Genomic DNA, 27350 nt, shown 5'->3' on the forward strand with positions numbered 1-27350 from the left:
ACAGGCTCCAAGTGCTGTGATTTTTGATCAATTTGGTCCAACTGGACAGAGTTCAAAAGAGTTGTCTTGCATCTCCCTAGAATTTTACCTTGAACTTTCAGGCCAATGTCTCGGTAAGAAACAAATGTCCTTCGTTTAAACCTGTGTTATCCCAAAGACCTCCAGGGAAATAATTGGGCAGCTCAAGAACAGGATTGATAGCACTGAGAATCCTGTGAATCCGGCTTCTATTTTTCTGTCTCTGAATAAGTAGGTGCAATACATTCTAAAAGCCACGTCACTGAAAAGGCCAAGGGTTCACCTTGGGAAATCAGGGATAATGTCTGGTAATTTGTTTACCATGCTTCGTCCCATAAACATAGCCTCATTGATTCAACAGACAAAGCAGAGTTTTCCCTAATTTCAAATGAATAGAAAACAGATAATAAAAATTGATCCATCAGGTAAACACAACAGATCCCCAGTTAGAGAAAGAAAGAGTTGTTTGTAAAAAGTTTGTCTCCTATTTTTAATTCAGTAAATTCCTTTTTCCCTAGGAGGCAGTTGTGCTGTTACACAGTAAGGCATATTTCAATAAAGGCTTCATTGATAAATTGAATAAGACAAACAGAAGTGGCAGGAGGCAGAGAGTGCAGAGTGCTGCAGTGGTCAGCCTTTGACAGGGTGTATAACAGAATCCCCTGGGGAGCTGCTCGGACAAAATACTGTTATGTGGATCCCATCTCCAGAGAGTCTGATTTAATTTATCTTGGAAACCGCTTAGAGACACTTAGAGGCATGAGAGCTCTAATATGCAGACAAGGGTGAAGGAAACTGGTATTATAATTGGAAGCCTCTGTTTTACTTATTTTGAATCCCTTGATCCTAGCCTCCTGTTTGGTGCAGAGTTAAGTCCTCAATAGACATGTAGTGTGAACATGGTGAGTAACAGTGAAATTTGTTAACAAAATGGCAGATGCTGATTGCAGGTCAGAGTGAAAGGACAGAGGCCCCAGGGAGCTGAATACACAAGAGGAGTTGTAGCTTTTCACAGGCTCTTTTCTAGAATGATCTTGGGAAATATTGAGGACTGTGCTGAAGATGGGACAAAGTATTCCACTTGGTGTCCTGGTAGAAGGGATAAGAAGCATTAAGCCACGGGGGGCGGGCAAGCAGCCTCTTTTGCCCACAGGACGCAGATGAAGACCTAGTATAGCCAGGGAAAGGGGAAGAGAGAGAAAGGCCTCTGCCGCTGGCGGAGTGGCAAAGAGCCACTAGAGGTTCCCTACGGTCAGTTATTTCACAGGGAAAGGGCAGGATCATGGAGACCAGTCCTGAGACCCAGGAGCTCAATGGCTGCCCGGGACCCAGGAGAACAGAGAAAAGTCCCGCCCCAGGACCAGGCTAGCAAGCAAGGAGTAACCAGCAGCCACAGTCAGTGTGAGACAGAAACAGCTGCACAGCGGGGGGCTCACTGTGTAACATGCTCATTCAGCACACAGAGAAAGTCGACAGTGGAGAAACGTCATTAAGAAAAATTCTTCAGCACACCGGCCACCTCCCTAAGGATAAGGTAAGAGCTGGGGGACTTGAAGCTGAGTGTGCACTGAAACAGCAAAACCCGCACTCAGTTCAGTTCTTGGAGAAATTAATTCAACTCTCCTCACTAACAGACTAGCAGGATATGCATACACATTTCCAGGCATAAATACAAAGTACACATTTCACAGATATGATCTAGCTGTTGAAACAATGGCAGGAATTTTTCATGTTTTAAATATTTAAAATTTTTAAATTAAAAAAATTAAAATAACTATGGTTAATCTGTTAAAGGCTCTAGTAGAAAAGGTGTCCAGCATGCAAGAGCAGTTGGGGAATTTCAGAAAGAAATAGAAACCATAAGAAAGAATCAAATGGAAACGTGAGCAGAGTGGTAGCAGAGATAAAAAGTGCCTTTGATGGGCTGATCAGTAGATGGGACACAGCTGAAGAATCAGTGGTGCTAGGTAAATAGAAATTACTGGCACTAAAACACCTAGAGAGAAAAAGAGCAAATATAAATAAACATATGAATAAAATTGTAATATATTATGAATATATATACACATACGCAACGTCATACGCATTGACATACGTACGTGTGTGTGTGTGTGTATGCAAGCAAATAATAGTCTCTAAGAGCTGTGGAAACAATTCAAACAATTTAACATACTTGTAAATAGACTCCTACAAGCAGAAGAGAGAATGTAGTAGAAAAAAAAATAGAGGACATAAGGTTGAAATATTCCTAAAATTAATGGATGAAATCAAACCACGGATGTGGGAAGCTAACGAATTAGAGGATACATATCAACAGACATACACTCATGTACAAATCACATTCACATTTTTGCATATTAAATATAAAGAGAAGACCATGAAGACAGCTTGCGAATAAAAGACATACTGCGTGAAAAGCAAATCATGTTTAAGTCGTAAGATAATAGATTAACACCTCCGAGATGCTGATACAAGAATAAAACTACTGCCGACATCGAATTGTATAGATAGGGAGGGTACTTTTCATCAAGAATGTAGAAGGACTTTTTTCACACAAACTGGAGCTAAGAGAATTCACTATAGAGAGTCGTGCACTGCAAAAAAAATGTTATAAGAAGCTCCTTAGGCAGAAGGAACAAAATACTACACAGAAATGTGAATCTTTACAAAAAACTGATGATCAAGAGAAATAATTAAAATAAAGGTAAATACAAAATGTAGTTTTCTCATTTTCATCTCTCCAAATGAAAAATGCTTAAAGCATTTTTCTTAAAGCAAAAGTAGCACTGATGAGTTGTGTGGAATGTATAAAAAGCAAGATGCGTAACAACGATTTCTCAAAGACAGAAGGGAAAATTGGGAACATGCTGTTGTAAGATTTATACATGACCCGTGAAGAAGTATACTATGCGTTTCAATATATGCTTTGATAAATTACATATATATATTGTAAGCCCTAGATAAAGGGCATAGAAAGGTAACCAAGAAAAATCTATAAAGAGACCAAAAAAAGGACGAAAATGGAACAAACAGTTTACAACTATCAGGACAGATTTTAACTGAACTATTTTAAAAATTGCATTAAGTGATTTATTTATATTAAACTGCATAAGAAAATAGGTCCTGGCTGTATTCTGTCTACAATAATCACATTTAAAATATTATATACATTGGTTGAAAATAAAATTGAAAATACATATCATGCAAAACTAATCAAAAGAAAGCTTTAGTGGCTCTATTAAATTAGAAAAGGTAGACTCTAATAAGGAATATAACAAGAGGAAAATGTCTCTATACCTACAGAGAAAATCCTAGCCTTCTGATGAATACTCAAATATTTAAGCAAGAAATAATACCCATTGTTAACAAAATTTTCAAAAATAGAACTCTTTCCAACTAATTTGATGAGCCCAGTATTAACCTGACACCAAAGACAGAGACACATCTTTTCTTAGAAAACTGATCATAGCAAAAAGGGTAAAGAAAGTCGTGACTATTGGAAAGGAAGAAATAAAATTACCTCTATTCTCAGACCACACGATTGTCTCCACAGAAAATCTCAACTACTCTGTGTGAATGTTATTAAATCTAATAAATAAGTTTAGCAATTTCAAAGAATACAAGTCAGTATGCAAAATCTATTGTGTTACTACAAACCAGCAATAGACTATTGTAAATTGAAAGTTGAAAAAGGACCACTTACAATAACATCACCAACATCAATTGTAAGCCTAATCATATACATATGTGTAGAGACCGTACGGTAAAACCTGCAAAACAGTTTTGAAAGGAATGTGAGAAACTTACACTAGATCAATGGGGCACCGTAAAAACAGAAGCGAAAAATAAAGCCTTTACTTCTACTTCACACCATATGCCAAAAATCGTCTTGAAATTTATCACCAGGAAAATTCTGGTTGGTGTCAAAATGACATGGAATTCAACGTAATTTAGAGTTGCATCAAGACTGGTGTTGAGGTCCATTCTCAAAATGCTCCAAAAATCTTTCTTATCCTTTTTCTTCTTTCTGAACATGCCTAACAGAAAACTCCTGCTTGCATGGCTGTCAGTGTAGTCTTCTCATTCAAAGCAAATAGGCACCCATTCGAAAAAAAAAGGTCCCAAAAATAAAGATGAGTTTTTCCCTCCAACATCTGATCAATTTATTTTAGATAAAAATGAGTATAAGTCAAGCTGAATATGTTCACGATATTTCAAAAATTATGTAAAAATAATAGTCAGAACATGAGTGTGATCTATCCAGTGCCACTGCAATTCTTTTTCTTGCACTCTGAAATACAGCTCCTATGAAGGAATAAACATTTGATTATAGTAAAATGAGCATTAATTATATAACAGACTGAAAAGTCATGGCTCCTACAATGCTTGCATTTGTTCAGTTTTATAAGTTATAGAAAAGTCCTGTTCTCTGGAAAATATTCTTTTAATTTTTATACACTCTCACTTAAACGTTTAATCTGTTTATATTTTTAACTTCTTTTATACAGATGTTGATGTTTTAATTTTTTCCATAACTTCAACATTATCTCTATTTTCTATGGCTTTTCTCCTTTCTGTTTCTGTGGCCTAATTTTTTATTACATTTATGTATGCATATTTATGGGAACCTTTAGTATCAATCTATATTTGAATCTTTAATGCCAACTTTAACATCAATCTATATATTCAAACTATTTTTAGTTTTCTTTAAGTAACATATATCCCAGTTGAGCTCACTGAGAATATTTACATGTAATTGACATGTCTGATACATTTTTGTTGTCAAATTTTATTGTGATATTGTTTATTCAGTTTAACTTTTATAGTAGCTATGCTCTCATTTTTCTGGTGACTTCTGTTTAGTTCATTCTGTTCTATGAGTATCAATTATCATTTTGGTAAAGTAAATACTTGAGATGCTCCAAAACTCAGGCCCTGGCCCCTCCCTGATGTACCCGGGGAGGTACTCAAGGACCTGGGCAGGATGGAGTTCACCATCCGCCTAGGCTCCCCTTCCCATATACCAGGGGACTTTGCCTTCAGGAAATTTCTTTTATTTCCGAATGACCATGTCTCCAAGACAGTACAGACACTTAATAAGTTCTCAAACATCTAATAGGCCCCTCATATGCTTGCTTCCAAATAGTTCCACATGCTGTATCTTGTTTCCTGCCATCTCCAGATTGTTGAACAGTGTCCAAAGTCTTACATGTGTTCAATAATACTTGATGATTAGATGAAAAAGCAAGCATATACATGTTTTAAATTAAACAATTAATAACTTATTCTTGATAAACAGTACTGCAACAAGTACTGATTCCTTTTTGTTTTTTAATGCAGGGCTTTTGCATCTTTAAAACCTCACAAGTAGATCTTAAGAATCATCTGGCTTTTTGTTTTTTCCTAGCTGGAAAATTCTTAAATATTATTCATCAGCCTGCTGAACTATTCCTTTTCCAGAATCATAGATAGGATCTGAAAATTTCCTTGTGTTTAACTCTTGTGGCCTGCTGAGTCAAAACATCTGAACGTGATACAAGTTTAATGCGTTTCCTCTAAGACTGAACTCATCTTTTGGGGTTTGAGATACTGAACAAGGGCTGCCTAGTCTCATCCTAACATTGTGGATGCGTTTTTCACTCAAGACATTTCAGATTGGAACAAGAGACCTGTTCTCCTGAATAACAACATTGATGGGGAAGTGGGCACGTGCAGATCTCATCTTGGAAAGGAAGCCCTGTACGTGGATAGTAGAAACCATAGCCAGTTCTTTTATATTTCCCCATTGTCAACTGAGAGTCTCTTTTACTTTCCAAGGAGAATGAGTTCTACGTTGATGTGACTGAAGTCCTCTGGGGTGCCTCATGATAACTGCACCTCTCTTCAGAGTAATGTCAACATTTTCTGGAATATCAACAGTCTGATTGCTGAGAATGGTTTTCACTCTTGCAGGGAAAAGATCTCTTAGAATTCACCTGTTACATGCAAGTGACTGACATTTAAATTTTGGTGGCCCTGCCCTATAACCACACCCTTGAATTAGTATTTATTTGTTGCAAAATACAAAGCAGATAGATAGTGTTGGTGTTGACCTCTCAAAGACAGTACAGGATCAGAACCAAATACTCTTCACTCTTACAGAAGGGGTGACGTATGGGTTATGTGAGTTAGCTGAGATAATCATTCAAATGTATTCCAGAAATTGTTTGGTACACCTTAAGGACTGATGCCTTAAGTAATTGCTCAGCTGGTTACTCCTTACACAAGCTTTGGTGGTGAACAGAAAATAAGGAAGGTATTAATGTGATATTAAGCCATAGAAAGCCAAGACACAATGTGAAGAGGATTAAATGCTCAAAGTGGCATGAAAACGCAGTGAAGAAAGATGCTAGTTTGGAATAGATTTTTATAATGTAGAGCTCTGAAATCTTTCTTTTAATCAACAGTAGGCTTGAGGATCTCCCCACCTGTCCCCCTCCCACCCCTCCCACCTCTTTGTTCCGCCTGGTCTTCTATCTCTGCTATTGAATTAATTTTATACCTTTTTTGCACAGACAATTCCTTATTTTGTTCCTTCCTATAAGAGCTAAGCTTTGGTCAGTTCAATTTAGACAGTAAAAGCTTAAAATGCTTTTCTTAAATACATCTATTATTGTTGGCTTCTGAACCTAAATTAGATACTGAGTTTTACATCTTAATTTAAATGTGATTAACTTTATTTTTTAACCCTTTCCTGATCTGATGATATATTTATGCCACAAACTTCTGTTTCTCAAGAAATTTAAAAAAAAAGTTTATTATACTAATAAAATACATTTTACTAAAAAATAATGCAAGCCCAACTAATCACATTAAAGGCATCTTGTATCAGAGAAATGTATATTAATTTTTGGAAATTATTTCTCATTTCATTTCAATTGCTAAAGGATTTTTGAAAAAAAAAAGTTAAATTATAAACAGTAAGCACTGTTAAAGATGTTACTTTAGTCTCAAAATAATGTTGATAGTTTTAAGAAAATCATTTTTTCCAGGCTTAATAATACTTAAGCAGTCAAGTGGGCCATAATATATCATGTATTGCTGGGGATAAAGAAGAAAAATTATCAGAGTTTAGAATTCCACAAGTTTGGGGGAAATGAAGCTACTGAATGTGACTAGTCTCTGCCTTTTCTACTGCTCAGAATATAGCTGGGAATTGGGAATTATGCCTGGTAATAAGCTTTAAGCACATTTGTAGTGTGGGATAAAGTTCTTACTTGGAAGAGTGATGTTCATTTGACCAGAGCCGATTTTAAAGGGATAGAATATAGGCCAGCAGATTTCTGTGACACACTCATAACCTTTCTGTAAATGTGCTGCCTTTATTTTTTATATCAAATGAATGCTGGGGTTTCAAAAGGTATTATTCATAAATAGGATATAGTTCCTCAAAGGGGAAAGAAAAGAAACTAGCCTGTAACATACTGACCCTTGGGAAATAAAACACCAAATCATTTCTCCTTTAACTCCAAAGGAAGCCTATGTTTTTTCATCAGTCCCTTTTTCAAAGGAAGAAATCACTTGAGTTTCACCATCTATCTCTGAACCTATTAGGTTGTCAATCTGGTTTGAGTTTTCATCAGAGTTGGATTAACAGTTGGAAGGAAGAGTTGTCTAATGCAAACATTCACCAGGGGGCAATGAGAAAATTCTGTTACATTTGACATAGGACAATGGTACTTTTTCAAGAAGAGATTTTGAACATTTGTAATGGAAAGGCAACTTTTTGTAAAAATTGTTCAGAGAGTTCTCACAACTGTAGACTTGAAAATTCCATTTAATTGAAAAAGAAGACTAATTTAACAAAGGGGAAATAAAGAGCTATGAATGTACATATTATTAATTAAGAAAGTATTATAAATTAAGGAATTAATGTAGGGTCCTAAAGGAAAACACTGTCAATGATAGACTCTAATAAAATAATAATTCTACATAATAAAATTGACATATTATTTTTAGATTTGTTGGAGGGAATGAAAGAAAAATAATTTGAGGATTGCTAGGTTACAAGTGATCTAAACTTTCTTTTAATAGTGAAGGCATTCACATGTATATGTTTTCTAAGTACATGGGTCCCATAAGTCAACATGACCTCCAGGTTGCTACTCCGGCTGTAAACACTCCTTCTGACAACTGGCGTTAGCATCATATGGTGACTGGAAATTGTCCTCACTCTCACAATCATCAAGCATTAGGGGTAGAAATCATCCATTTTCCTGGCCCTGTTTTAACAAGTTGGACTGCACTTCTTAATGGAGATGCTTCAATTACTTTTCCTTTGTGACTACGTCTCAAAATTGAAATTCACTTATCTATCACGATGCATCTACAGAGATTTGAAATGTGTTCATGAAATACTCTGAGCAGTTACACATAATAAACTATCAAGCTGCTAGAATGTATCTTCTCACAGCCCTTTCTCTCAGGAGTATTTCATTCGTAAGAGCAAAGTTATTCTTTGCAATATACAAAAGCTTCCAGACACATATCTCTGTACAAAAATGGGTCACAGGCCATGTTTACAATAAGAAAGAGTCTATAACTCTACTACTTGGCATTCTGTTGCTGCTTCCTATATAAACAATATAATCAAAGCACATTGTACTTTCTAAGAAGCTAAAGGGAGAGCGTTTCAAATTGTAGAAAATAATGCATGCGATTGCATCTTTCAATGATCTGTTAACGTTCACTTATGTACGTAATGTTTTCACTACAGACCAGCAGGAGGCGATGACAGGGAGGATGACTGATCTGACAGGTGAGAATCTTTGGAGGCCACAGGTCAGAGTACTGCTTCTCATTCAGGTGGAATAATATGTCAAAAGTGATGTGTGGCCCGGTTTTTGTGTATCACTTTCTTTTGGATCCTCTTTGAGCAGTAACATGAGATTTTCCCCTTTTTCCAGGCACAGCCTGCTTCTACTGCCTAAATGTATTACAGCTTTTCTATTTTTGACTAGATGGCCGAGTCATTTTGACCCTGATGAGTTCTTTCTCTAATCTATTATTAAAGAATGATATTTCCACCTTGTTTAGCCAGAACATAACATTTCACTAATGTACAGTTTCTGAGATATTCATGAATATATTATTAGCTTAGGAGAAACAAAACAGTTGGCATGAAATGGAACAATCAGAAAATGAGAGTTACTGATAATTATAGTATCATTGCTAAAATATTTTTTTAAAGATGAAATCCAGGAAGACAAAGTTTAGAATGTTTTCAAAACAGAGAACAAAATATAACATGTTAGAAAATGCTAAATAAGACTTTAGAAAATGTGGAAGATCAGAGAGTTCTAGTATCTGCTTAATAAATCCAGAAAAGACAAATAAAATAGCAATAAATTTATACAGAAATTTCTAAAGTCAAAAGAGATGATGACTCCTGAAACCGAAGCGTGTGTGTGACAGTTGTATTTAGAGAAATATGAATGGAACGAGAACTACTGCAGAAAAAAAAAGTTTTTAAAAAAATTATCAGAATGTCAATTTTATTCAAAGTAAAGTTAAATTCCAAAGATATGCATAGCTGATGGATAGATAGATAGAGAGAAAATATTACTTGCTCACCAGGAATCTGATTGATAGCAGAATTATCAAGTATAAAACTGCACGTTAAAATATTCCCAGTAAAGATTTGTTTCTAATATTCTAGAAATTTAACTCAGAACAACTTTTCAAACTAGCGGTCATGTATAAAAGATTAACAAAGATACATTATAAAACCTCTGTGCAGCTTGCGTGAAGGCCATGCACATGCACACACACATTTATTCATTCTATGACACAACCAAAAAATAGTCAAAGGAAAGGAGCTGAGTCAACTTCAAAGAAGACAACGAACTGATTTATGAGTTAAATGAAGAGGAAACCTAGTACAGGAGATGCACAGGTCGTCTATCAAAATTCCTATGAAGTCAACAGTAACGATGATGATTTCACAAGGAACGTGATAGGAGACGCTAGGTGTTCTGAGAGATGAGAGATAAAGGACGTTCACATTTCTTCTGTTAAAAAGACACAACTGTTGATTAGAGGTAATTTAATTAAATGTAGCTCCCTTCTCACACTGCAGACTCCAAACAGCACGCTCTCCTCAGCCAGACGGCTGTTGAGACATCGAGGCAACGATTCCGTCTGCAGCCTCTGTAGCCTTTAGCTCTGTTGAGGAAATTGCAGGAGAAGAATGAAGCAACTTGTCCTCCGGGAGCTGGCAGTCACCCGGCTAGCAGCATCAGAGCACAGACCCAAGGACAGAGGAGAGTTTAGCCCAGTACTTGGGATTCTTTTGATCCCCAGAGGCAATATTTCATCTGCCCCAACTGCAGACCTGCCACGTCTGAATTCCTGAATTTCACAGTGAATTAAACAAATAGTGTGGAATAACCTCTATCCTTGAGACACTGAACAGGCAGGAAGAGGTGACAGCTTAGGGGCTTCCAATAGGACATGACAGGCTTCCTTAAAACACACAACCATTGGAAAATTATCTTCTTGTCTTTTCATCACTACAGAATGCCCAATATTAAACACTGTCCAACAACCGGATATACTACCGGAACTATCAGACCAAATGACGTAACAGAGAAAGCTGTCCTTTTATCTTTTGGGTGTCAGAAGTCAGAGATAGGGGGTTCATGCTGAATACACAGACCCCATGTCCAGTATAATAACTACCAGAGGAACTGCATCCACACTTGAACATGAAGGAAGCAAGAACAGAGGATCCCCTAGATTTCAAAAGAAATTAAATAACTTCTTTTTGAACTTTACTCAGAAAATTATGCAAAATGAATACATGTAATCTTTTGAGTTGTAGTTCAAACATCCATAAGGATTTCTGTTTTGATTCTACTTAAAGAGGCCACTTTATCAAAAACCTCAAAAGTTAATCTATGCCTCTACACATTTAATTATAACATTGGAAAATCAACTTTAAAAAGAAAATCTTAAAAAGCTACCAGTCAGAAAATAAATATTTCCTCCAAAGTACCAACGTTTAAACTCACAGCATGTTTTGTCTTACCTAAGAAGTCATGGTTTATATTAGTTGAGATAAACTAATATTATCAAATAACTCGCAAGTCTCAGTAGCCTAACAAAATCAGCTTTTATCTTCTGTCCATAATAAATTCCAATGCAAAGGTTCAGCACACAGCTTTACCTAGAATCAGAGAGCCTGGCTCCTTCCACGTCGGTACCCCCCTAAACCCTAGAAGTTGCCCACAGAAACCTCTGTGCCTGGACAGTAGAGGAGGGAATGAGAGTGTGGATTTCCCCACACGCACCCTTTCCTGGTCTCACTTCTGTCCACGCTGTATTCACGAACACCAGCCCCTGGGCATCTCCTGGTCTGAGTCCAGCTGTGCTCCCCGGGAGAGGAGGGGCATCTGTGCAGTTTAGTGAGAATTGGCGGTCTTTCCACCTCACTAGCAGCACGCAAGGAAAAGTTAGTCCAGCCAACAATTGTGAGAGTGAAAGTATGTAACTATTCACAGAAAAGCAAAATAGAAACACTAGGAGAGAAGAGCATCTCCAGGTAGTTAGTGAAAGAACCACTAAAGAATGTATGACAAAAAGAGCAAAGGTATGTTCCAATCTGTTTCAGTCTATAGTATCATAATGTATGAAATATATAAATGTATAAAATGTATATATAAAATATACCTTATATCATAATGCATAAAATATATAAAATGTATAAAATATAGTATCATGATATATAAAGTAAAAAGTAACATATATACACATATATATGCTGTTTTTTCTTTTACTTTATTATGTGTTATCTTTTATAATATTGTGATTTTTTCTGAGCAATTGTTCTTGTATCTTTTTTCTTTTTGCTGACAAGCGTTCCATTAAGCATATGAACAATAGCAACAGTCCTATGTCGCTGTTGTTGTTCTGTTTTTGATTTTTTGTTTTAGTTGTGTGTGACTAATATCGGAGCTTTAATCAGAGGCAATATCCTATTCGATGAAATTATCTGAAGCCTTGCCCACATTGCTTTTACAACTTGCAGGATTCTGTTATGTTATCTATGTCCGCAGTCGTGATTCAATCTTTTTTTCCTACAGCAATATTTCTCTTACAGTAAGTAGGTCATGATTTTCCTTGGATCTCCTCCTGAAAATTGATACAAATACAGAGTTTTATCAGGTGAGTCACTGGTTTTTCTAACAAGGACCTTTCCTCACTCTAGCACAGGCCTTAACATCCCTGGGTGAATGAGACTATCTCTTGAATTTATGTGTCTCTAAAATGCCTCTGTCAATGGCAGGGAAGACATATCTATGCCATTCAGGGATCACATTTCTGCTTATTTAGTTTAAAATCTTGGGGAAGCTTATTTAGTTTACTAAGATGAATGATTCAGCCAAAAAAACTTATGTTAATAGGTATCATGATGGATATCCCAGGCTTTATGACTCAAAGTCTCCCATAGATGCAATATCTGAATAAAATATACACTACTAACGTGAGCAGACTCAGGAAACTGAGATCCCGTCTGTAGCAGACATGACTCCGATGCTCTGTCAAAAAGTTCAAAACTCCCAGGAAGTTTCCTTTTGTCTATTTTTAGGATTTCCTGGCCAATGTACCATCTATTGCATATTGAAGTCCATTTAGTTGACAATTTATTTGTGCAGTCATCTAAAAATTATTTGTATAGCATGTTTCATCAACTCCACATTACCACTCACTGTTATTTATGCTAATATGTCATGTGCAAGATCAGATTATAATTATAATTGTAAGTTGATTGACTTCTCAATCACTGATATGCAAATTTGTGAAAAAAAGTACATGTTAAGATCAGTATAAAATATTTTGAGCAAACAGTCAGACAAGCTCCCTGCTCTTCAATGAAACAGTGGGAGGAATTGATTTTGCAGATAGTTTTTTCCATCAATTGATTGTGTGGATTATGAGAAGTCTAAAGTTAGAGGAGCAGCTGCATAAAGGCATGTATCGTACAGCTGGGACCCAGGGGACCAGATTTCCAGCTGAAACTGTTGATCGACTCTTTTGGCAATGCTTTGTAATAAATGCCCAGGGTGGGCATGAGAGTCACTCCAGTTCCAACCCTGCACATAGAGACTCTTTGAGAAACAGGAGCCCAAATTCCAGTTTCAGTGTAGATGTGAACGCGCGGCAGAACATGGGGGCACAGTGCTTGTTTCAGCCAACGCTTCCCAAATGGGCATCAACTATTTAAGTCAAAACTGTCAGAAGTCACAGTCACAGTGGTTCTCTGCTTGTTCTCCACACCTATTACTGTTATAAACGTGACTAGCAAGATTTCCACCAGATACTCAGGTCGTAGTGCCAGTGGGCAAACACCACAAGCGGCATGCACAGGTTGACTGCATGGATAAACCAAACGGTCTAGAAAACAGGAATTGGTAAAGGCAGTTTCAGAGAAATTGGTAGAGGCAGTTTTTGCATTCTGCCCCAGCAGGTCAGACTGAACAAAAATAAACATTTGTAAACTGAGCAGAGGTGAAGGGGTAGGTGAGGACTTTGGAAGAATGAGTAGCATATCTGAATGCCATCTGAGAATCAAAGTCACGGAAGATGCTCTTCAGGGCCATATTTGTCCATGGCCTCCACCCCGAAGTTCAAAAGCAATTTTAAATCTTTTTAGTGAGCAGAGCTGAGACGCAGAGGCTGCCCAGACTGAGACAAATGACTGATCACCGTGGAAGCCGTCAGTCACAAACATGCGGAAGAGACGGAGTCGAAATTGACGGTCCTCAATTTAGCATTCCTAAATTATAAAGCGAAAGAATGTGGGCCCATCAGGATCAAGGGGGGAACTGTCAGATGGGAGAGAGTCAGTAACACTGAGAAGGGTTCATGAGATTTCATTCTTCCTGGCGTCTAATAGCACAGTAGGCAGTAAAGACACCAGAAAACCTAGTGTTTTCATTGATTTTTGTCAAGCATTCCCAAAAGCTCTTCCGGAAAAAAAAAAAAAGACTTGTCAAGTTTGAAGACTTGGAGTGCGGTCTGTGAATCAGGATCCATCCTATGCGCACTTCCATTTGTATTTCTAGAACTCAGAGCCCCTGGTTCCAGTGTGAAAACACATATCAGCAAAGGGACAGCAAGCTTACTAATCTATGTTGTGAAAAATGATCACATTTGTTTTTAGGTCCACCCTACCCCACCCCACCGTGCCCCGGAAACTGTCCAGGCTCTTTGTTGTAAGGGAACATATCTCTTTACAAAGCAATATAGACACTCATTTCAACGTCAAGTTTGTAAAGGAATGACAAATTTCTCCTGGATTCAACCTTGTTTGTTCTTTCTATCATTACAGAGGACATAAATAAAAAAAAAAAATTACAAAATATATGTTAGGTAAAGAACGTGCCAGTCAGTTAACCTGAGGCAATCTCCTTTCCCCTAAGGAGTATGAGAACAAACTCCTGACAGGAAATTCTGTCTGAGCCACACACAACCGGGAGCAGAAAAAACCAGCAAATTATCCTCATCAACTCTCATCCCAGAGAATACCCTGAGTTATTTCACTCATAACTCTGTTGTAAGTTTTTGTTGTAATTTGTGCATAATGTAAAAATCTTATCATTCATACAATCTGGAAAACGTTTCCAGACCCTTCACTAACCTTGACTATCCAGTTGGACCCCGTTTAAGTATATCAAGATGGTGGGTTATGGAATTTAACAAACAAAATTAAACTTAACTGGTTCTTCTAACAAGTAGTGACTTTCTGTTTGACTATATTTCTTTGAGACTCTGAGCTCCAAATTGGCAGACTCATTCTTTCCTGCTGAAGTCGGAATTTGCTACATTATTTCTCTGCGCTGTATCAGCTGCCCTTATAAACATATTTGTTTAATAGCTTCTTGCTGCTCATAATTTTTCCCAATGCTCTATTTTCCAAGACATAGATGCCTTTAGTCAAGTAATGTTCTCCGTCTGCAGGTAGCTGACTGGCACCAAACACTCTGGTCGGCCAGACGGAGGTTGCCAAGGACCAATGTTTCCTGCATTTCGTACTGCAGAGCTAATTAGTACCAAGGATGTTTGCTTGACCAGCTGCCGTTAGCAGTTTCATTTCGCCTTATCATTTACCAACTTAATGAGGTCCCTAAAATCTTCCTAGGAACAACTTTACTAAATTAGGCCATCTACCCTTCTGAAGATGAGTAGCTTCTAGAAGTCTTGGCTCAGAACTAGTGAGACTGCAATTTCGTTATCAATTCCATTGACCAAACAAATCCCACCGCTGAGGTAAACGTCAAATGGATGGGGAAATATGCTCTGCACAAATTTTACCTTGCACGGTAATGTGCTGGGCCTGAATAAATTAAAAAAAAAAAACAGTAATCTAATTGGCCATAGCAAATTTAAATACTGGAAACTAGGCTTATAAAGTCTTCCTGGGACTTACAAAGGACCCTGTACTATGGAAAATATAACAGAAGGAAATATTTAGCGTGACTTCATATGGAAGCTAGGGATGTGTCTCCTAACAGAAAAAAGAGAGGAATGACAGTCATGGTAATTGAAACGCAGACGCCCACAGGCAAAGAGAATCATGATTCAGAATCAAGAATAAGTGAACTGAAAAAATCCACTTTACCCAAAGAACCTTTGAGTAGGAGACACATTTGGCAGCAGAGTGCATGGGGAGTCTTCAACATATCATACCCTGGGAGGAATAATCACAAAAACTGAAAAGGAGCACGTGTTATTTATCAATTATTTGTTCCTTCATATATTAACACACACGTATTCAAAACAATATGAACAAAATCATTCTTGTAGGACACGTGTGAATGTTAGACCAGTCAGCTACCAAGACTGAGTGACACCCAACGACCCAGTAGGGGACAGAATCTCAAGTTGTTGTACTTGAGAAGGAAAGGATATTGCTCAGAAATGGGTACTGTGATTAGTCAGATCTTGTGACTTCCCTTTGGGGAAGAATTGGAATTTGTTTGTTTTTCATTTATTTGCTTCTCTTCGGTTAAATGAGTGATTGGTTTATATTAGGTGAAGGTATTAGGTCGCATTGATGGCATGATTTTGTTTATCAGTTATGACTAGTTAAAGGTGAGGGCGAGGTGAGGACGTATAACAGTGATTGGTTCTCTCAACTCCAGCTCAACTCCACTCTCCCTGGTAGTCTAGCTCTTGGCTCTTGCGACCTAGCTTCCACAGAAAGAGGCACGGAGCGAGATTTGAAGTGATACAGTCAGGCTGAGAGGGGGCTTCTCCTGTGGCGGTGGTAACGGCGGTGTCTGCTTCCTACCTTTGGGGGTGCCAGACAACACCAGTTTTTGTGGGCATGGGTTGTAGGGGAGGGGCTGTGGTCATTCAGACAGCTGCTTCCTTCTCTCTGTATTGCGACCCAGACACTGTCATTCTGAGTCTTTAGCCTCACGAGAATGGCAGGATAGAAGTTTACTCACAGGACTAATTCTGTTCTGATCATTCTTAGAATTTTGACCTAAAGCCAGTGCGTTTAGACCATCAGGTAGAAACAATCCTAAAACTTAAATAATTAAAATAGTGCTGGCATCAGATTGAAGATAGGCAGGGAATAGAATAAACGATCCTGGAAAGACCCACATACACTTCGAATTTCGAAGGTGATAAAGGTGATGTCTGTGATCTGGACGTGACGTGACGAGGGCTTCTGTTAAACAGTGAAGGTAATCCCTTCTCCATCACCCTGAAGTGGAGGGGAATATACGGCGACGGGGACTAGGAGATGCTCAGAGGACAGAAGCTCACTTATACCTCCTTCATTCACTCCCAACCCAGAGTGTTACTTTCTGACTGGAAATGCAGAAGAACCAGGCAATGAACCGAATGGGTGAGAGAACAAAAGCACAGGCAAGCTCCACCGCAGCCGGCCCCTTGTCACACAATCCGGCTCCTCAGTCTGACCGTCTCTGAGATGGGAGCAGCTCCTCTCAGGCCTGTGTGTGCTTCTCAGATATACAAAGCTCCCTTTCACGTCCGAGGCATCTTAAGAGTTGTATTTATGGAAGACGCTGAATTTTGGGGGGATTATGACATCAAATGTCTATTACTGTAGATGGCTAAATTTCGTAACTCAGTTGAGATCATGCTCTTTCTCTCTGACCAAACAGGTAAATCACGCCTTCGTTTGTGGAGAGAAATAAATAAACACGATAAAGAAATGAATCAAAGATTATCTCTACAAAACCTCTGCCCTGAGATATTCAAAAGATAACCACAGAAGAACACATTGTGTGCTTTAATACAAGGACAGTTAGCACCCTGCTCTACGTCTCTAGAGCAATAACACATGTGAAGCAGGCGGCATGTATTTGACCTTCTGCTAAGATTAATTAGCATATTTCCAGATTTGCATTTCATTTCAACTGATTGGCTTCTAATATCAGATTGTTAGATAAATTATTCCTTTAGGTCAATAACTACCTCTTAATTGTTTTATGTAAAAATATCTCTGACCTGAGTAAATTAAACATAAACAAACATCATAATGGAAATAGTCTATTTGTTCTTCACTAGAACTGTAAGGCATGTCTGCTACATTTTTGGTCCTTAAATAACTGACCCTGATTCTATTGTCCTTCCAATCATCATTATGGGATAGATGCTCGCGGCCATGGTTCTAAATACAAAGACTGGAATGAAGCACATAGAGTCAGAATAAAGCCAGATTTAGTATACTTTTCTCTCCAGTTTTTTTGACTACTTTTTGATACGTGAATATCCACAGTGGGAAAGTACACACATGAAATACTGAAGCCAAATATCATGAAACTAATATATTTCCTCCCCTCTAATAAATCTGTAGCTTGCACATATAAAAGCTGAAATTCCTGATTTATTCTCTATGACAAAGAAAAACATTTTTCCTTGGAATTGTTGTAAGCATAAACAGAAATGTCCTAAAAATGAAGAAAAATACATCAGCTGGGCCCCATGTGTAGGAATAGTAACATCTCCAAAATAATGTATTAGAATAAAGAAAATACTGGAATAGTAAATATGTAGCATGCAAACAGCCTAAGAAATTCCACAAATATCAAATGATAATTCTGGACATTCTGATGGGAGATTAAGAGTAAAGGTTGACACCGCATTCTTACCCCACTTTCTTCTTCCTTAGTCTTTTTCGAAGACTATATTTTCTTGTTTGATTTATTTTCTACTGTGCACTAACACTGTGGGTTTATCTTCAATCACAAAAACAGCTGAGATTCATAGGCATGTCTTTTAAACAAAATTTAGGAAGTACAATTTAAATAAAACAATCTTTCCATGATTGTATAGACAAGAGTCTCCTGGTCTGATTTAGCTGCGTGGATTTCACACTCAAAAAATAAACGACGTTTTCAGGGCAGACTAGGGTAAGGCAGTGAATCCGCACCACCGCTCAGCTTGGATCAAGTGCTGAGGCACTCACCGAGTCTCAGGACCCCAGCAGTGTTGCCTTTAGAATCTAACTGGACAGTTAGTAGCCTTTACCTCCCGGGTTCTCAAAGAAGCTTCTAAAATCGAGTAGAAGTGGGTTTGCAGCTTTAGGCACTGGAACGATGTATGTTATTGTGCACATGTATTCAGAACGGGTTGGAATGGGGGTTTGTAAGCAGCCTGTGTTTCCCTAACCCGGTCCCTCTGTGTTTTAGGGGCCATTTCATTTTCATTTCTGAGTGTCATCCTTTCTTTTAGACAACTTGCCCTCTTTCACTCCATATTATTGCTATGACAATCAATCATCCAACAACTCCAGGGTTAGAGTACAAAAAGATCCTTAATCCTTAGCGTTTGAACATTGAACAGATGTGAAGACGTTGGATCTGAATTATTATGGTGACAACACCCTGTTGATGAATCTGTTTTCAGCTTTTGAGGTTCCTAGAGCTACTTGGTTGCTTTCTGTGATGATTTTGTGGGATCAGTTTTTTTTCATAGATTAACTCCTTTGACTAACCAAAGGATACTCTATTAAAATGCCTGTTTTTGCTTAATGTTATTCAAATTGAACTGTCTGATTGCCATGAAAAAAATCAAACAAACATAGGCAGCTCTAAGGACACTGTTTCCAAAGAGACATCACAAATTCGAGCAAAGACCGTCATTATTAGAAGAACTTTGGCAGAGCTATGAAAAATAGTCAAACTTGACGCCTACAAGCGTACACTAACTTTTTTAAAAAGGCAACTTAAAAAAAAGGTAAGAGAGCTTAATGATGTTTTTGTTTGCCCCTGTCCCACGCTCTGCATGGCTTTGTAATGGTATTGAAGAAAGCAGCTCATGTACCTAGTGCGGGACCCTGGTCCCTACTCTAAAAGAAGCAGAACAGCCCTTATTCTCAAAGCATTGTTTGTCTGTTTTAACCTGTCTGTGGGCTATTCTTCTCCAGGCAATATGATCTTTAAGAAACTATTATTGCTAGAAAATAGTTTAGCAAATTGGCAGGATAGAAGATCAACACACAAAACTGCGTTGTGTTCTGATGCACTAGTAATAAATTACCTGAAAAGGAAACTAAGGAAACAATTTCATTTTCAATAACATCTGAAAACTAAAATACCCAGGAATAAACTTACCCAAGGAGGTGAAAGATTGTACACTGCAAACTACAAAACATGGCTGAAAAAGATTAAAGAATATTTAAATTTAAATAAGTGGAAAGACATCCTATGTTCACAGATTGGAAGACTTATTACTAAGATGGCAACAGTACCTAATACTACAATACCACTACTTAGGCAGCTGAAGTGAGCAACGGATTCAGTGAACTCTCTATAAGAATTCTAGTGACCATTTTGCAGAAATAAAAAAACCAGTCCCTAATTCATATGGAATTTCAAGGAGCCCTAAATAGACTATCTTGAAAAAGAAAAACAAAGGTGGATGACTCACACGTCCTGATTTAAAAACTTAATACAAAGCTATCAAACTCCAAACGGAGTAGTGCTAGCATTAAGTGTAGACAAGTAGACCCATGGAACAGAACTGAGGGTGAATAAATAAATTCATATGTGTATGGCCAGCTTATTTTCAAAAGGGATTCAAGACTGTTAAATGATAGAGAACAGTCTTTTCAACATATGGTGTGATCAACTGGATTTTTGACCTGCCAGTGAATGAAGCTGAACCCATACCTTAAACAATAAACAAAAACTACACCAAACTGGATCAAAGACCTAAATGTAAGACTGAAACCCTAAAATTCTTAGAAGAAACAGAGGAATAAATCTTCATGACCTTAGATTTTGCAATGGATCTGTAGATATTACAATAAAAGCACATGCCACAAAAGAAAACATAAACAAACTGGGTTTTATTAAAATAAAAACAAATAAATTTTGTGCATCAAAGGACACTATCAAGTAATTGAAAAGACAATCTACAGAATGGGAAAAATATTTGCCAGCCATATATCTGACAAGGGTCTAGTATCTCGAATATATAAAGACCTCTTATAACTTAACAACAAAAAAGCAACCAATCCAATTAAAAATAGCAAAGGACTTGAGTAGAGTTTTCTCTAAAAAAAAAAAAAAAATGCAAATGACCAACCAGCACACGAATTGAAACAGGTGCTCAAATATCTGAACACAGTTGCCCACTACAGCACTATTGACTGTAGCCAACAGGGAGAAAAAACCCAAACACTCATCAACAGATGAATACATAAACAAATTGCCTTGTATTCATACAATGGAATATTAGTCAACCATGAAAATGAATTACTGATGCATGCTACAGCATGTGTGGACTTCTAAAGCTTATGCTAAGTGAAATAATCTAGGTACAAAAGGTAACATGTTATCTCACCATATTTATATGCAATATTAATAGTGGGCGTTTGCGATTTGCGAACGTTAATCACTATATATAAAAATAGATAAAAACAAATTTCTTCTGCACAGCACAGGGAACTATATTCAATATCTTATAATAACTTTTAATGAGAAAGAATATGAAAACAAACATGTATATATACACATCACTGGGACATTATGCTATACACTAGAAATTGACACATTGTAACTGACTATACTTGAATTTAAATAAATAAATAAATAAATAAATAAATAAATAAATAAATAAAGGGTAGAGGAATAGAGACAAAATGGATTGGTGGTTGCCAGGACCTTGGTGGGACACGAAATAGAGAATGACTGCTTAATGGACGCAGAGTTTTTTGGAGGGTGAAGAAAAGTGTTTGAAATCTGATATAGGTAGTACTTGTGCAATACTGTGAATGTTCTAAATGACCCTGAATTTCACACTTTGAAGTGATTATTTTTATTGTATGTGAAATTCATCTCAATAAAAAAAAATCAAACTAATATATTCATCTTCCAAAATTAAATAGACAATTTGGAAACAAACAGACTCTTCAGAATGGATATGAATAATAGCAAGGAATATATTCTCAGAGGCTCCGGAGTGGTTGAAATGTATCTATAGTTTTAAAATGATAGGCTTCTAATCGACTGGGGATAATGACAAAAACCCACCTCAGATCTACATGCATTCTAGTTCCATCATGTTATTTTACTCACAGCTACCTTCTCCATCATAATGCCACTGCTGTGGACTGAGAGAGAGAGAGATTGATTCTTTGCACTAAACTTTTCCCACCAGGTTCCACGTGCCTTCATGAGACAGAAATGTGAGGAAAGATACTATTTATTTGTAGAGTACATACATTAACTAAACTGAATTCATTCTGAGAGGATTTTTGATTTGTGTGTTTTTTTAAGCTAAAAGGTATTTTTTTCTAATTACTTCCATATCTATCTGTCTACACACACACACACACACAGACCCTCCTCTCTTTATTCCATTCTATTGATTAACATTAATTCGATGTAGTGAAAACTGATCATTTACATTCAAAATCAGAAATTATCTGCAAAAGACAGTTACATGGTAAAATGCTTCAAACCATTTAGAATGAAAGGTGAGGGTTTTAAAGACAGAGAGAAAACAGTTTTATTGTTGTATTATCGCTCATCTACGAATGAAATGCAATGGTTCTCTGGGAAGTGAGGAAGTAAGGCTCTATTCCAAAATATACTAGAATTATAAAGGTTAGGGTAGGTAATGTTAATTTGTAGAATTCAGTAGGATTACCACTACAACTGATAATATTGATTATGGAAAATATAGTGGTGATTTAAAAGTGAAGAAAATCATTATGGGCTTTTAAAAAATATATGTAGAATGAAATACATTGATTTAGTATTATCATCATTCAGTGCATATTAAATGACAGACAAGGATGCTGGAATGGTTAGATTCAACTCACTGCCTGAGACGTGGTGTTTCCTGAAGCTTCCTGTCTTTACTCAGTTTAATGACCGTGGTCGCTGTGCTGATGCCAAACATCTGGCAGCTAATTGGGAACCAGCCTTCCCCTCCGCATCGCCATTTTAGATCTCTGACGAGAATTTCACTTTATCATTGCCTTAAAAACAGAAAGCATCCACCAACTGCCTTTCTGCTGACATGGAGACAATAGATTTTGCTCTTTTAACCTGTGGGTTGGACTATCAACGTGCCCCTTTTAAATGGTCTTTTAGGAGAAAACACGCAGCCAAGGCTCACCTGCTGCAAAATGCTGCTGTCAGAACTGCATTCACACTAAGTGGCCTCAGCACGTCCCCGCTCTCCTGTGGGAATGGCAATGGCTCCCTGTCAAACACCAAATTGATTTTAAAATTGCTTGGATGGCTTTGGAGGCAGAGCGGTTGGGAGCTGTGTATTTATCCGAGGCGGCGTCAGTGCACGAGCCAGGGTGTCTCCTCCAGCGGGGGTGAGGCGTGTTCATGGCGTTTTCCCAGCACAGGAGAGGTGACAGCCTCAGGGTCCACGTTTTCACCGGCACTTCTGCGGATCACAGCACAGCTGCCAGGTGTACATGTGGAATATGGAGTGTGCGTGCTGCTGAAGGGAGCACATTTGGAACATTTAACTCCCATCAGGTAAAACACGTCAATGTTTTAAAATTGTTTTAAAATATGTGACCTTTTGTGCTTCGATTGTGACACAGAAACACACTGTGTACACAATAAAGGATTAAGAAGTCCAAGTTTCTGAACGTAGTAGCTAAACTCTTCTACATTTAGAACTTATGAAAGAGCCCAATGGAACTGGTAAATTCTCTGAACATTCAGTAAATTTTAGGACAATTAATCTTTATTCTCATTATACCTATTAACAGTCAGTTGTTTAGAACAGACGGTATGAAAAATTGCACTCAAGGACTCTTCAAGTGCACATCCAAGGACAATATGCTTAATCATTTAGGTTTCATTGGTCCTATATCTATTTTGGAAAGGATGTAAGTGCATTGAGGTTGTAAGAAAAAAAAAGTTAGTTATTCAGATATTCAAGAAATCAGGAATATCAAAAAAGACAGAAGAAAGTTAAAAAAAAAAATCAAGGTAATTTCCACCACACAAAAATCTCCATCTTTAGTACAGCAAACATCACCCCTCCTAGGAGGGGCAGCAGATGGCACAGACCCTGTGACACGTGTATGTGTGGGTGACAGCAGGGAGCAGGCACACCACAGAAGAACAGCTGGAACCTTTATCCTACCTCCTCTGGCGTGCGGAGCACAGGATGAGATGTAGAGGAAAATTAAAAGGTATTTTTGATTGGGCTCTAAGAGACAAGAAAGAGTCACAGGAAATAGCTAAGTGCAATAAGAGAAGAAGGCTATAAACTCACCCCGAGAAAGACAAAGAAGAAAAGAAAAAGGAGATTTTGCAAACGAGAGACTGTGAGTTTGAGAGAGGATGGTGGAAGATTTTGGAGGACCGGAGAGCCATCAGAGATGGGGTCCCTTTGATGTATCTATCCCTCGACAACAGATGCACAGCGGTTCATTTGGTGATGACGGCGCAGAGCGCCTTAGGGTTCTGCTGCAACTGAGGTCAGACGAAGTGTAAGGCACTACGAGACCGACCGTGCTGAGGTCTCAGGGAGCATGTGTGGGTGGGATCAACTTCCACTTCGTGTGTTCTTCCCTCTCTCCTCCCACAAGGTTTCATTGTTAGACACTCAACATAAAGGGAGGTGGCGTGACAGGGATGTGTGGTGCTCTGATGGGCTTCCCTGAAGTCTTCCTGGACGGGGAGTCCCGTCCAGAGAAAAGCTCGTCTATCTGAGCATCTGAGACCCTTAGGCAGCCTTTATAGATTACTACCGGCTGAGCCTTGTCAGAACACACAGCTCTGAGTGCCCTCTTAACATCGTGTTGTTTACTCTCTTCTGTCCCTCGGTGTTTATACCATCAAGAGTACTAGTATTTCTCTATATTTGTTTAAATGGTAAAGAATGGAATAATGGGTCTGACTCCATTGTTTGATGCTTGACTGCTGACAGTCGTTAACCCTCATGCCCCCCACGTCCCTTCTGCCTCACATCTGGGCACACGGATAGAAAGTCTGGGTCCTCCCTCCTTTGGTGCATGTGGGAAATTTAAATAAAGTCCCTGCCTCCATGTGGAAATCCTCATCCCAGCCCTTCCCCCTGCCCAATAAAACCCCTAGTTAATGTTGCCATCGCAGACATGGTTTGGAGGGCTGCTTCCCCCAGAGACCTCATTCACGTACACAGTAACTTTTTGTACATTCTCCGTGTGTGTGTGTGTGTGTGTGTGTGTGTGTGTGTGTGTGTGAATCATCTGTCTCAACATCCAAACTGAACTGTGTGTCAAGGTGCTTCTGCTCTTGCAGGATGAGGGTAACAAGTACCAGCACACACAAAGTGCCCTGACTATGGATGGAGAAGGACATATATATTTTCAATATTAAAAGGAAACATATTTTCAATCTTCACAATTATAATGCCTTCCATATTGATATCAGATAGCATTTTGAGACAAGATACTTTGTCATATCTTTTCAAACTAAATATAACAGGATATTGAGAGTAAATGTGTGGCTTTGGTAATTGGCAAAGGAATACTTGGCTAAGTTAAAAAAATTTCAACCCTACATTCTAAATTGAGCTGCAAACAGTTGGGGCTACAATGTCCTCCAAGGGTTACTAACTGGTAGGCCAACAAACTTTGCTGTCCTGACCAGAACCCCAGCCAGATGTCCGCTACGGGATCCTTACCCTGGACCTGTAATAGCAGTTTGTAGAGGGGAGTGATTGGATAAATATACAGTCTGAATTAGAGGCATGCATTTTGGAAAAGTTGAAGATATGGCAACTTTTTAACACGGTCACCTGTTAATTGAAAGTGAAATGTTCCAAAAAGCCAGGTTAAAACTGAATCATTTATAGACGAGGAGGTGCTTTCTAGGGGGTTACTGTCCACTCCTCTCCAGCAAGACGTCTGCTTAGGCATTGGATCTGATGTCCTCTGCACTTCCCTGGGTAAGAGGAGAGATGCTGAAGAGAGAACTGTTACATAATTTCATAAATTTGCCACGGTAATGATAAATTTTTTCTGTTTGATTCTTTTCAAATCTGTGGTTGGTCACTTCTAAATGAAGCCAGTCAATGATAGACAAGTATGTGAAAGGCTAGACATGGTGCAATAACACAAGGGATACTTAATTTTAAAATGTACATTATGGGACATTGAGACCTACTGAAATGCTCTAAGAAGGAAAGACACTATGATTTCATTGTTGTTTTTTCTTAGATAGGTCATATTTGTTATTGAGCCTTAATTTCCTTTTGGGTAGAATGACGGTATTAAATCAGTATGATTTGGGGAGACTTCACGGGGTGGTGTTTAAACCATGAGCTCAGCAGTCAAATTGCTTGGTTTTGAATTCTGACTCTGTCTTTTAATAACTGTGGATTTGAGTAAGTTATTTGAACTTTTTGTCATATTTATGACAGAGATGCTTGAATATTAAGTGGAAAATGCTTACAAGTGTACCTGGAATAAAAGTATGTCCCTATTATCATAAATTAATGTGTTAATAATTAGCCCTAAAATTTTAGAATAAATTACCTGGTAGATCACTTATCAGTGAAAATACTTACAAAATAGTTTATTTTAGCATAAAACATAGGAAACACCAGAATCTAGAATATAAAATAAACATTTATTCAACTATCTAAGTTTTTTAAAGTGATATAAAGGCACTGCAGTTACAAAATCATTACTAAAATCTTTAGCTTTTTTCAAATGATTTCCTTAATAGATGGATTATATTTTGCAAAACTATCCATTTGGGGAAGTCGATTTCCATGCATTTTTTAGAAGATCAGAATACATTTTTCTATTTAACAACAGGAAATTGGGGAATCAGACGCAACATGAAATTGAATCTCACGAGAGATAAAGGCAACAATTACAGTAAATCACTTCAAGGCGGCTTTAGGAGCCAGTCCCTTCAACAGCATTGACAAGAATGCTCTTGGGAAGACAGTGCAAAACTACACTGACAAGCAATGGATGAAATCATGCTATTGTCAAAAACTTCTTAAGAAAGTGTTTTGTATTTCTGTTTCCTAGTATGGACTGAAATGATATCTGTGTGTTACATTTCTCTTCCACTGCTAATTGTAGTTCACATACAAGTGTAATACTATGTATTTTCACTTCATTTGCTGTGCAAAATTCTGGCCGTCATTGTTCTCTTGAGGCTAAAAGAGATTCTCCCATGTTAGAACCCATAATATTCCTGTAGAGCATTTTTGGCACATTTACAAAATAAAAACGTCTGTATATGATCACACTTACTTAAAGGAACGTGGCCCCGTGCTAGAGAAACTCCATTTCGTGCGTGTTTCTGACTAGTCAGTTCTCTCTTCTAATGCTCACTTCACTCACAGGTCCAAGAATCCAGCTTATGAATCTGTTGTTTGACATAGAAACATATCATATCACTTACTATTTGTTTATCACATAATTTTTGTCTTTCAGTGGATTGCTGACTTTCTGTGGAAATATATGCAATTCATTTAGTATCTGTAAAATATTTGGAAATAAATGAACATAAATATGCTTAAGTATTTTATCATTATTTTACCTGATATAAAATATTTAATTTTAGTTATCACATGTGTTGACTGGCGGATGGAATAGAAATTTATGAAATCACGTATCATCAATATTTGTCTTGAATTGACTTCATCATGCATTATACACCACCCTTCCCTTCCCACTACTTCCCTGTATTTATGCAGCAAAAATGGGCATCTTTTATTTTCAAATAACTGGAAAGGTAAGTTCCTCTGAAAGTGAGTGAAATGAAAAATATGACACTACGTCCTTGTGCAGTAATTCTCACGCAAGCGGCTGGCTAAGCTTC

The 27350-nt window shown here is 37.7% G+C and overlaps 1 pseudogene; it reads right to left on the reverse strand.

Moving 5' to 3' along the window:
• Positions 1-5443: 5443 nt before the first annotated feature.
• Positions 5444-22449, reverse strand: LOC141575601 (large ribosomal subunit protein uL6 pseudogene; annotated as a pseudogene).
• Positions 22450-27350: the final 4901 nt, after the last annotated feature.

Source organism: Camelus bactrianus, chromosome 30 (assembly GCF_048773025.1).
Source record: "Camelus bactrianus isolate YW-2024 breed Bactrian camel chromosome 30, ASM4877302v1, whole genome shotgun sequence".
NCBI classification, from domain to species: domain Eukaryota; kingdom Metazoa; phylum Chordata; class Mammalia; order Artiodactyla; family Camelidae; genus Camelus; species Camelus bactrianus.